Source organism: Tenrec ecaudatus, chromosome 9, assembly GCF_050624435.1.
Source record: "Tenrec ecaudatus isolate mTenEca1 chromosome 9, mTenEca1.hap1, whole genome shotgun sequence".
NCBI lineage: Eukaryota > Metazoa > Chordata > Mammalia > Afrosoricida > Tenrecidae > Tenrec > Tenrec ecaudatus.
In genome coordinates, this window is record NC_134538.1 from 59,178,212 (window position 1) to 59,188,838 (window position 10,627).

General features: G+C 39.0%; 1 pseudogene; it reads right to left on the minus strand.

Annotated features, from left to right (window-relative positions):
- Window positions 1-7,065: 7,065 nt before the first annotated feature.
- On the minus strand, window positions 7,066-7,202 carry LOC142457397 (U1 spliceosomal RNA; annotated as a pseudogene).
- Window positions 7,203-10,627: the final 3,425 nt, after the last annotated feature.

Below are 10,627 nucleotides of genomic sequence, written 5' to 3' on the forward strand. Positions count from 1 at the left end.
TGTTGCAATAATGAAGTATTTCTATGGGTAAGATATTGAACAATAGATTGAGAGTAAGAAGAAGATAAAATGAATCCAAAGAGTCATTTTGCCAAAGAAAATTAGTTCAAGTCCACATACTTCAGGAATTGGCATATGGTCAAGAACACCAAGCTGCACTGAAGTATTAGCAAAAACAAAACAAAACAAAAAACACATGGTTCCAGGAAGGGATGGAATACCAATTGAGCTATGTCAACCAATGGATGTCCGCGACAAGAAATTTGGAAGACAACTCCCTGACCAATCAATAGGGATGGCTCTGTATTTGCACCTATCTCAAAGAAAAGTAATCCAATGGAATGAGAAAATTAATGAAAAATACCATATCACAAGTAAGTGAAGTTTTCTTGAAGACATTTCAAAATGCTTGAAGTCATACATCAACAGGAAACTTGTAGAAATTCAAGTCAGATTCAGAAAGACTTATAAGTAGATATATTATTGCTGACAATGGGAGAATCTTGGCTGAAAGCAGAGAAGACCAGAAAGATATTTGCCTGTGTTTTATTGACTATACAAAAATATTCATTTTTATTGATTATAGCAAATTATGGATAACATTACAAAGAATAGGCATTCCAGAATACTTCAATATACGATTGTAGGACATGTATATACACCAAAGGCAGTTTTTAGTTGTTGTTGCTTTTTAACAGAACACAGGAAGATCTTAAAATCAGGAACTGTGTGTGTCTTCTTATCATCCTTTTTCAATCTGTGTGCTGTCAGTAATCTGAGAAGTTATAAAAACTAAAGAGAAATGCAGCATCAGAATTGGAGAAGGACTCTCATCAACAAACTTGGCTGTGAAAAATTGTTTGCTGGAAAGCATGTCCTGGTTAAGAAACAAGGCTATAGCTTATGGAGTGCAGTTCAAAACAATGGAAACAAAAATCCTCACAACTGAACCGATGTGCAACAGCATACTGAATTAAGAAAATAGAGAAGGTGTCAAGGTTTTGATTTTAGTTGGATCTGCAGTCAGCACCCCTGGAATCAACACTCAAGACTTCACATGACATCATACTTTGGGAAAATCTCCTACAAATTATTTTTTGAAGCATTAAAAGCATAAGGATATCACTTTAATTAATGAGGTACCCCCTAACCCAATGCAGATTATTTTCTATGACTTCATATACTTGTGAAATCAGGACAACGAACAAGGAAGAATTAAGGATAATGGATGCATTTGCATTAGGACAGTGGTGAAACACCAACAAAAGTAACTACTGTAAACCACCAAAAGAACAAGCAAATATTTCATGGAAGAAATATGAAGGTAAGTAAAAATATATTGCTACAAAGTCATAGAACACATTATTGAACAAAAATATCAAAATTTGGTATCTTCCATCTACTCCACCCACTATCCTGGAGTCAATTCAGACTCACAGTGACCCTGCATAGGTTTTCTAAGACTGGATTTTTACTAGAGCATGGCTTCTTCTTTCTCCTATGGAGTGGCTGATGGGTTGGAACCATCATTATGGTTAGCAGCCCAACACCTACTGGATAGTGGCAGCAGGGCTCTTTAGTCTCCATCAAGTTTATCGAAATCTGGAGACAGTATTTTCATCCCTCTTTGATTTACACCAAGGCAAAATGACAGTTTGGGTTTCCTTCCAAGTGTCAAATCATATTCCACAGAAATGTTCCTTGAATTTTGGAAATAAAATGCCAGAAGTGTCAAGATTTTGGTTCTGGGCTTGATGGGGTAGGTTTCTCAATGAAATTCTACTAGAACAGCTCTTGCTACTCTGATGGTTGTGATGGGAAAAATTCTTAGCATAACTTTCCTGATTTTTTTATCACCAATTCAGTTTTCATTTACTTAAAAAATTTTCATATTAAGCCCTCATGATAATCCTGTATCTCTTGATAAAATGTACCAAGACTTACAATCCCATAAAATAGTTTTAATAACATTTTTATCTGACCTATCTAACTTAAATTCATCATTGAAATCTGCACTGCCTTCTTTAAAGCATTTGGCCCATCTAAAATCTGCTGTTTTGTGTGAGAAAGAATTTTTCTAAGTATGTTATAAAACTTTAATTATTTGGAAAATGTCCACTTGAGTTTTGTTAACTTTTTTATTAATAAATAATTTTATTGGGACTCTTATAGTTCTTACAGAAATCTATACTCAATTGTATCAAGCACATTTGTACATATGTTGCCATCATTATTTTCAAAATGTTTTTTTTTCTGCTTGAGCCCTTGGTATCAGCTCCTCTTTTTTATGTACTTCCCCTAACCTCCCAGCCTGGTGAACCCCTGATAAATTATAAACTATTGTTATTTTCATATCTTACACCTTCTGCTCTCTCCCTTCACCCATATTTCTCTTGTTTGTCCTCCTGGGGGGGGAGGGGCTGGGAGGGCTACATGTTGATCATTGCAGTAGGTTCCCCATTTCTCCCCTTCCATCCCCTACATTCCCCCTACCCTCATGGTATTGCTATTTCCATTACTGTTCCTGAAGGGTTATAAATCCTGGACTCCATTTGTCTAGAGCTCTTATCTATACCAGTGTACATTCTCTGGTCTATCTACATTTTTAAGGTAGAATTGGGGTCATGATAGTAGGGGGGGACAGTATTAAAGAAATAGAGCAATGCTGTGTATTCCATCGGTACTATGCTGTGCACTGGCTGACACGTATTTTCCTTGTGACACTTCTGTGAGGGAATGTCCAATTGTCTATAGATGGACTTTGGGTCTTCACTTTGACCCCAATCATTTGCATCAATATATTTGTTTGTTTTGGGTCTTCAGGTGTCTGATGCCTGATCCTGTTGTCACTTAATGATCACAAAGACTGGTGTGTTTCTTCCATGTGGACTTTGTTGCTTCCCTACTAGATGGTTGTTTGTTTAACTTCAAGCTTTTAAGACCCCAGACACTATATCTTTTAATAGCTCAACACCATCAGCTTTCTTCTTCCATTTTCTTATGCACCCATTTTGTCTTCAGTGACTGTGTCAGGAAGGTGAGCATCACGAAATGCCATGTCCTTAGAACAAAGTGTTCTTGGGTTGAGGGAGTACTTGAGTAGAGACTCAATGCCCCATAATATTTAACATTTAAATATTTGTACATAAACCTATGTCCCTATTGTTAAGTATTAATATATTTACATATGTGCATGACTATGTTTATATCTCTATAAATGTCTTTTGCCTACTAGTTATTTCCTCTATGTCTTGTTACTTTCCTCCTATCCTACTATCATGTCCAACCTTCATTCAACTCTCAGTACTTTCTCTCCTCACATTGCACTTGATCAAACCCCATCAAGCATTCTACTCCCTCCTCGCCATCAATTTTAGATCTCCTGTTGTTCTCTTGACCCTGGATTTGTTGTCTCCACTCTCCCTTTCTCCTACCTCTTCCTCTCCCATGTCCCCCCTAGAGCCATTGGCCCCATTGTTTTCTCCTCAGGACTGGTTATCCTGCCTACCTTACTTATATGGATGGACACGGGAAAAAGAAAATGAGAATAACAAGAAGAAGAAGAAGAAAAGGGAGAAGAAGACGGCCTATAAATAGTTCCAGGTCTGTCTGCTGACTGTTCTGAAAGTTTTCCCATCTGCTCTGGTGAAGTGCTACACCCTGCCCACTGATTCCAAAGTCTATTTTCAGAATTCCTTGGGTACTTCATTGCTTTAGTCCCCTTGCTACTCTCTTGTACACCCTTCGTGTTTTGTTCTGGTGTTGGGGGTGTGGGGGGTTGTGTCAGACTGGGCACAATTCCCACACTGTGTCTCTATTGCTGCCCCCCATAGCACTGTGGGTCAGTGAGGAGACATCGTGTCTCTTGGTGCAGCCAGCACTACTTTCCTCCCTGTGAATTGGCTGCTTTGAGCAGGAATGTTGTCCTTGAGGCTTGGTGGGCCAGGTGTGGTCCATTCTCTCTCTCTCTCTCTCTCACACACACACACACACACACACACACTCTCTCTCTCTCTCTTTCTCTCTTAGTTTGCTCCCCTGTCACCTGGGCCGACCCACCACTCTCTGTTGGCTGTATTTTCAGTGCTGTCCCCTATAGTGCATTCTTCTGGGGAGGGGGTCAAAGCTGGGACCCCCTCCCCAAATGTTCACTTGAGTTATGTTAAAAGTTTTATAGTGACCTCAAATCATTTTCCCCATGATTTGTATACAAATATTCTTTCTTTGTAAAAAGTATCCTAAGAACACTAATTCAAGTGCATTAGTGGGAGAAGTTATCTGTAGTCATGGACTGATTACAGAAGTCATCTTTAAACACACGTTGCTTGGAATAAACCCGCGCATGTAGGGTTTTAAGCCCTAGTAGCAACACTGCTTTTATACACACGAGAGTGCTCCTTGAAAGTGATGGGGTCCAGAGTTTGTCACTGTTGTTGGGATATGGTCACAAGTAGGATGGTCCATGGAGAAGGAACTAATGCTTTGTGAAATAAGAACACTGGGCCATTGAATTCTGGATCATCAAGGTGCACAACACACTCCAAAGTTTGCACTAGAGGAACTGATGTGGAAATCCCGCTAAGTGAACTGGACTGTGTCTCAAACACACCTGTAACATGAGGTCTTTAGACTGAACATTCAGAGTGTTTGAAGAAGCAGAAGGCAGCTATATTACTTGAATTGAACTGTCAGTAGGCGGACAAAAATTGACTTACTGCATCAATGTTGTATTAAGATAAATATCACTCAGGCAAATCTGTGACTGACATTGCCGGTGAATAATATTGTAAAATTCCCCTGACAACCAATGCACAGTTTTTTTTGTGTCAATACCATCCAGCCATGAAAGTATTCACTCTGTAAAAGTGAATAAATTTGGATGGTGCTATGTAGTTAGCCTGCATTGGCCCAATATCCCTCTCTCTACAGTGTCTTAAAAGTTAGTACCAGGGGCTAATCAAAAGCAATTTTAACAGAAGATTTTTATGCTCCAGTGAGATGAGCAATACGACTTTCTTCAATAAATTAGCAAAGAGGTCCCTAAAGCAAGCCATAGGCAGATTAAAAACAACAACAACAACAAACAAACATACATACATAGATCCAGGAATGGATTTGCAACATGCACTAAATCCTAACTCCAATTTAAGAACAATTGGTTATTTTGTCATTTCATGCTTGATAACCACTCCCAGGAATGGAATACAGAAGATATGGGTGTTATCGCAAAGTGTGCTAAAGAAACTAGATGGTGCCCAGATATCAGATAAAATAGCATTTGAGGTCTTAACGGCTTGTTTTCAAATAAGTAACCATCTAAGTGAGATGTCAACTAAGTGCACATGGAAGAGCACACCCTCAATGAATCGAGGATTGTAAATTATAGAATCCAAAACTGAAGGAAGGAATAGTATCAGAGCCTAAACTGTAAGATTCTGATGTGCAGAAGGCTGTGGGTGACAGTGGAAGCCCTAGATACATTTCTGAGATCTACATAAAAAATAAGCCTCCAGGGACTTTCTTCAATCCATAATGGAGGGATGGGAGGAAACTGATTACTAACCGGAGCGCATTGGAGTGATGACTGTCGGAGATCAAAATGATAAACCTGACTTGAATGGTTAAAAACTGGACACTTGATTCCCCCTCAGATACACCACAGGCCTGCTCTGGTTTCCAACATTTCCTGCATTTCCCCCTCCATTCTGAGATTTATCTCTGCTGTAGTTTGATATTGGGGGTAACCCTCGTGAGTTTTTGTTATGTGTTTTCCTGGTTTATGGTATATGCAACCCAGGATTGATGAACCTATAGAGATAACAAGTAGAATAAAGGTTCCTGGGGGTGGGGAGGAGGAGGTACAGTGTGGGGAAGAGGGAGTAAAGGGGATTTGATGTCAAGGAGTACAAGAAGGAAGAAAATGGTTTGAAATTGAATGTGGTAGCAATTGTACAATACTGCTTGATGTCTTTGAACTATGGGATGATGTAGTGTTTGTATTAGTGCCAATGAAATGGTTTTGGAAAAAAAATAGGGGTCACGGCAAAGGAAGATGACACTTCACAAGCTGGATTAACATAGAATGGTGCAGGAATGAGTTCAAACACAACAGCACTTATAGGATGTTTCAGAACTAGAGACCATTTTTTCCCCTGTTGCACATAGGATTCCTGTGATTCTGTACTGAACCAAGGACATCTTACAAAGACAACAGTAATGACTGAAGAAGTCTTAAAAAAGAAGACATGCCTCCAGTATTTTAAGATGGTTAGAATAAATTTTTAAAAAATTTTGGTTAGAATCTACAAATATTTCACTGCCCAAAGATTTAAATATAAATAACATGACAAAAGTAACAGCTATGCAAACGTTCTAAAATATTGACAACACAATGAACAGTAGTTTAATATTCATCTTTCAAAGCTATTTCCTTGTCAATCTTTTAGATTGTTATCTTTAAGAATCTGAAAATGATTCACATATATGGAAGTTGTAATATTACATGAGAACAAAGCATTTTAAACTTATTTTAGTGTTAACAAAATATATTAAAGTCAACACTATATTATAAAATTTAATGTAAGAAAAATGACTTTAGTTGAATATGTATCTAAAATTCAACTTTATGAAATTTACCGGGTCAAAGTCTCATGATAATTTCCAAATCTTGATTCATTCATTTGCTCCCTCCACACGTCTTCTCTTCTCTCATTCATTTATTCCCTCCACATGTCTTCTTTCATTCATTTATTCCCTCCACATGTCTTCTCTTCTCTCCCTCCACGTGTCTTCTCTTGCCCAGACCTACAGTCCTATACTCTTTCATCATGTTTTTTTCACCAGTTCATTTTTTTCTAGAGTCTTTCTCTCTGGACAACTTGCAAAGGGCCATAATTTCAACAATTCCTTGATCAAGAGCTGAAACTCCCCTATGATATATGGTATCATTTTATCTCTCTTTTAATTTGATCATATTGTTTGATCATTGATTTGAACTATTTGAAGTTCTCTCTATTTGAAGTTCTCTCTCTTTTTTCATTTTTATTTATTTTTTCTTTCTTAAATCAGGGGAGAGCGCGAACGCAGTCCTCCACTACCACAAATTATGCAGTCAAGTTTCCCACATTTGGGGAAATCGCAGGGGTCAGCACATCCAGAGTGCAATGGATAAGCCTCGCCCTGGGAAAACCGCCTGTAGTTCTCTTAATGAGCCATTAACTTGGCTGTATATCTTCAGCTGTGGGTCTTCCCCACCCTAAGAGCTCTCCTTTCCCTTGAGATGACCAAATGCCATTAATTATTTAAGGCTTCCTTTCGCTGACACCTCCTCTAGAAAGTCTTCCATGCTTTATATTCCTACCCCACCAACAGTGGGATTCTCTACCATGTGCTTTATGCATCTCTTCCTACTCTCCACCTACCCCTGCTTTGTTCTTGTGCTTTGATCTCCTTATCTCCTTTCTCTGCCTGTGAGCTGCTGAGAGGCTCAGCCTGGGTCCCATATTCCACTGCATTTCTAGCACCAGGTGCAGTGCATGCTGAAAGAAGTATCACTACATTATACGTGTACATATTTATAATGCTGCAGATTAAATTATTCACAAGCCTGCAACATAAATGCATGCCTATTAATATTGGGGTCTTTGAAATGGCAAAGGCAAGAAGAACAAATACCCTCAGGTCTTTGTTTTGTGTGACCATTTTTCTCTCCTTCGAATTTAGCTTTGGAATAAAACCATTGAGGGCGACAAGACCAGCCTATTCTTAACTTGAGAACATGATTGCGTTATTTATCTGTTGATTGCTTTGTAACCAATTGCTAAAAATGTGGCAATTTAAATGTATCAATTTTATTATCATAACGGTTTGTGGAATATTAACTGACTATGACTTAGGTTTGTTCCTCTGGCTCAAGGTCTCTCATACTGATGCTGACTAACTCATGGTTTGACTGCACATTTGAAAAGTGGAAAGGGATTGGAACTGAGGTTGTGTGGATCTGCCCCAAATCTCACTGGTGGTTTTATCGAGATTCCATTACTTGTCTCCTTTGGACTGAAGTTCTTCCTGACCTCTGTTCTTCCTGACCTCTGTTCTTCCTGACCTCTTGTCCAGAGGCCTTTCTGAGTTCCCTGACACAGGGGCCTGTCCATACTGCAGCTGACAACTTGACCTACAACCTCAGTAGAGTGAGGAAAAGAGAAAATATACCCAAGGTGAAAACCGCAGTCTAAATCACTATTCAAGGAAGAGTTTAGACTTTTGTAATATTAAAGATGATTTCTAATTTCTATAAATATGTTGTCATTACTTAGGGAGATTTTTTCACATGGTGAAGAACAGCAAAAAGCATAGACTAGGGAAACCAGTAGGGGCTCAAGAGCCCAGAGGTGTGCTCACTGGAAACTGCATTGTACTAAGTAATCAGTAATAATCTTTGCTTTGTGCAAAAACAAACAAATGAACAAAATCTGGTTTTGCCCCAATGAATCTCTTCAGATTATTGAGTCCCACTATATTAGCATATAATAGGGCTCATCACTTTTCACCTTCTTGTAATTTTAAATCAACCCCCAATTGAATAGGAATTAAACGATATATGCCAGTGACCTCTCAGCCATGTAATTTAATGTATAATTGAATACATTGTACTTAACACTGAAATTCAGCTAACTTTGAGAGGACAACAGTTCAAAAGATTCCATTCAGGTGCACTCCCCTGACCTTCAAAGACCTTTAAGACTCTTTATTCTCTGTACAAAAGGGCTACAGGCTTACGATAGAGGGAAGACAATTACTCCCTGGCTTTTAACCCTGCTCCATAGCAGGATTAGATGTTCAACATATATAATTAAGGTATTTGAGGTCAATCTGGCATTTTTCTTGAAAGATTCTTCTTCCCAGGATATAAATGGATTTCTGAAGACTGTGGAAGAGGAAAGGAGTCCTATTGGTGTTAGGCTGCTAATCACAAGGTCAGTAGTTCAAATCCACAAAGTGTTTCACTGGGGGGAAAAAAAGAGGGTCTCTCTTCCATGATGATCTACAACTTTGGAAACCATAGAAAGTGTTGATTTGATTCAGAATTGATTCAATGGCATTGGACTACTTTACACATTTAATTTTGGTGGAAGTGGAGGGTGTTTTCTGGACTATTATTTTCCCCTGTGAATAACTAGCCATGGGTAGATCTGGGGGAGATATGTTGATTTCTATGTAGACGGAGATGACAACATGAGGAACATTTGGAAAAAATTAGATATAGATATGAATCAAACTTATAGGTATGAATCAAAATTGTCATGGGACTGTGGATAGATAAGGAGAAGGGACTTATCAAGAACGATTTTGTCTGCTTGTTCAAACTTGGCGGGCCAATGTGGCTGGCAGGATGGTCTGGCTACTTCTTTTCCTTCGCCCACCAGGGCAGGAGGACTGGAGGCTCAAGTCTCTCAATCAAGTTCCTTCTCCGTGTCCTCATGGCAGGCACCCCAGGCCAGGGGCTAGATGTGGCGGTGTGTGCTCTCTGTCGCCAGTGAGCTGTAGCAATTCCACCATGTCACTGATATCTACCTTCAGCTGACACCAGAACTTACCATTTGATGAGGATGATGGTGCTGAGGAAGATGAGGAGAATATGGATGCAGTTCAGGACCCCAAGGTCAAACTGGTAACCCTGAAAGGCCGGACGTTACCAGTGAGTTTGAATCATAAGATGCTCGAGAAGAACACAACCAGGTGCACTTTTTAGCAGCTTGTCACCATGGGAACTGTGGTTTGTTGGCCAAGAAAAAAGCAGAACATGACATTCTGCAACAGAAAGCTCTACAGGAATTACACCAACAATTAGAAAAAGACCAAAAAAAGGAAGAATCCGAAAAAGAACACTACTTGCAGTGAAGCACAATGAAAGGGTCCTGAAAAAGAACAAACAGAAAATATAGAGAAGAAAAAACTGACAAATAAATACAGGGAAAAAGCATCAAAGGAACTAGAAAAAGAAATTTTCAAGATAAACCAAAATATCAAGAATGGCTAAGGATAAAAAGGCTAAAGAATGTGAGAAGAGGAAGAAAAGGAAAAACAGTGACAAGCAGAATTACAATGGGAAAAAAGAATTAGCAGAAAAACATGTAAAATGGCTGGAAAACAAAATAAATAAATAGATCGTATAAGCCGTATCCAGTTGCAAAAAACTATAATCATGTCAATGCAAAATTTACATGCTCTCACAGTGGGGATTCCTATCCAGAGCCAAACTTTTATTAATCCAATTCCACGTGTGTTAGTCTGGGTGGACTAGAGAAACACTTTCATAGACACACTCATGTGGAGCTTTATACACAAGAGTGGTTAAATATTGAGAAAACATCTCAGCCCAGGACAGAAAAACAAGTCCATAAGTCCAATATTGGCCCATATATCCAACCCCAACCTATAAAGTCTTCTTTAGACTCAGGAAACACATGCAATGATCTTGAATGCAGAAAGATCACAGGTCAGTGGATGGGAAGTCTTGTAGATCCAGTGGCATTGTAAGCATCTCAGCACTGGCAGGGGCTTCCACTTGGCTTCTCCAGGTCCAGGGTTTTGGCTGTATCAGGTTAGGTACATGTGGCTTCTCCTA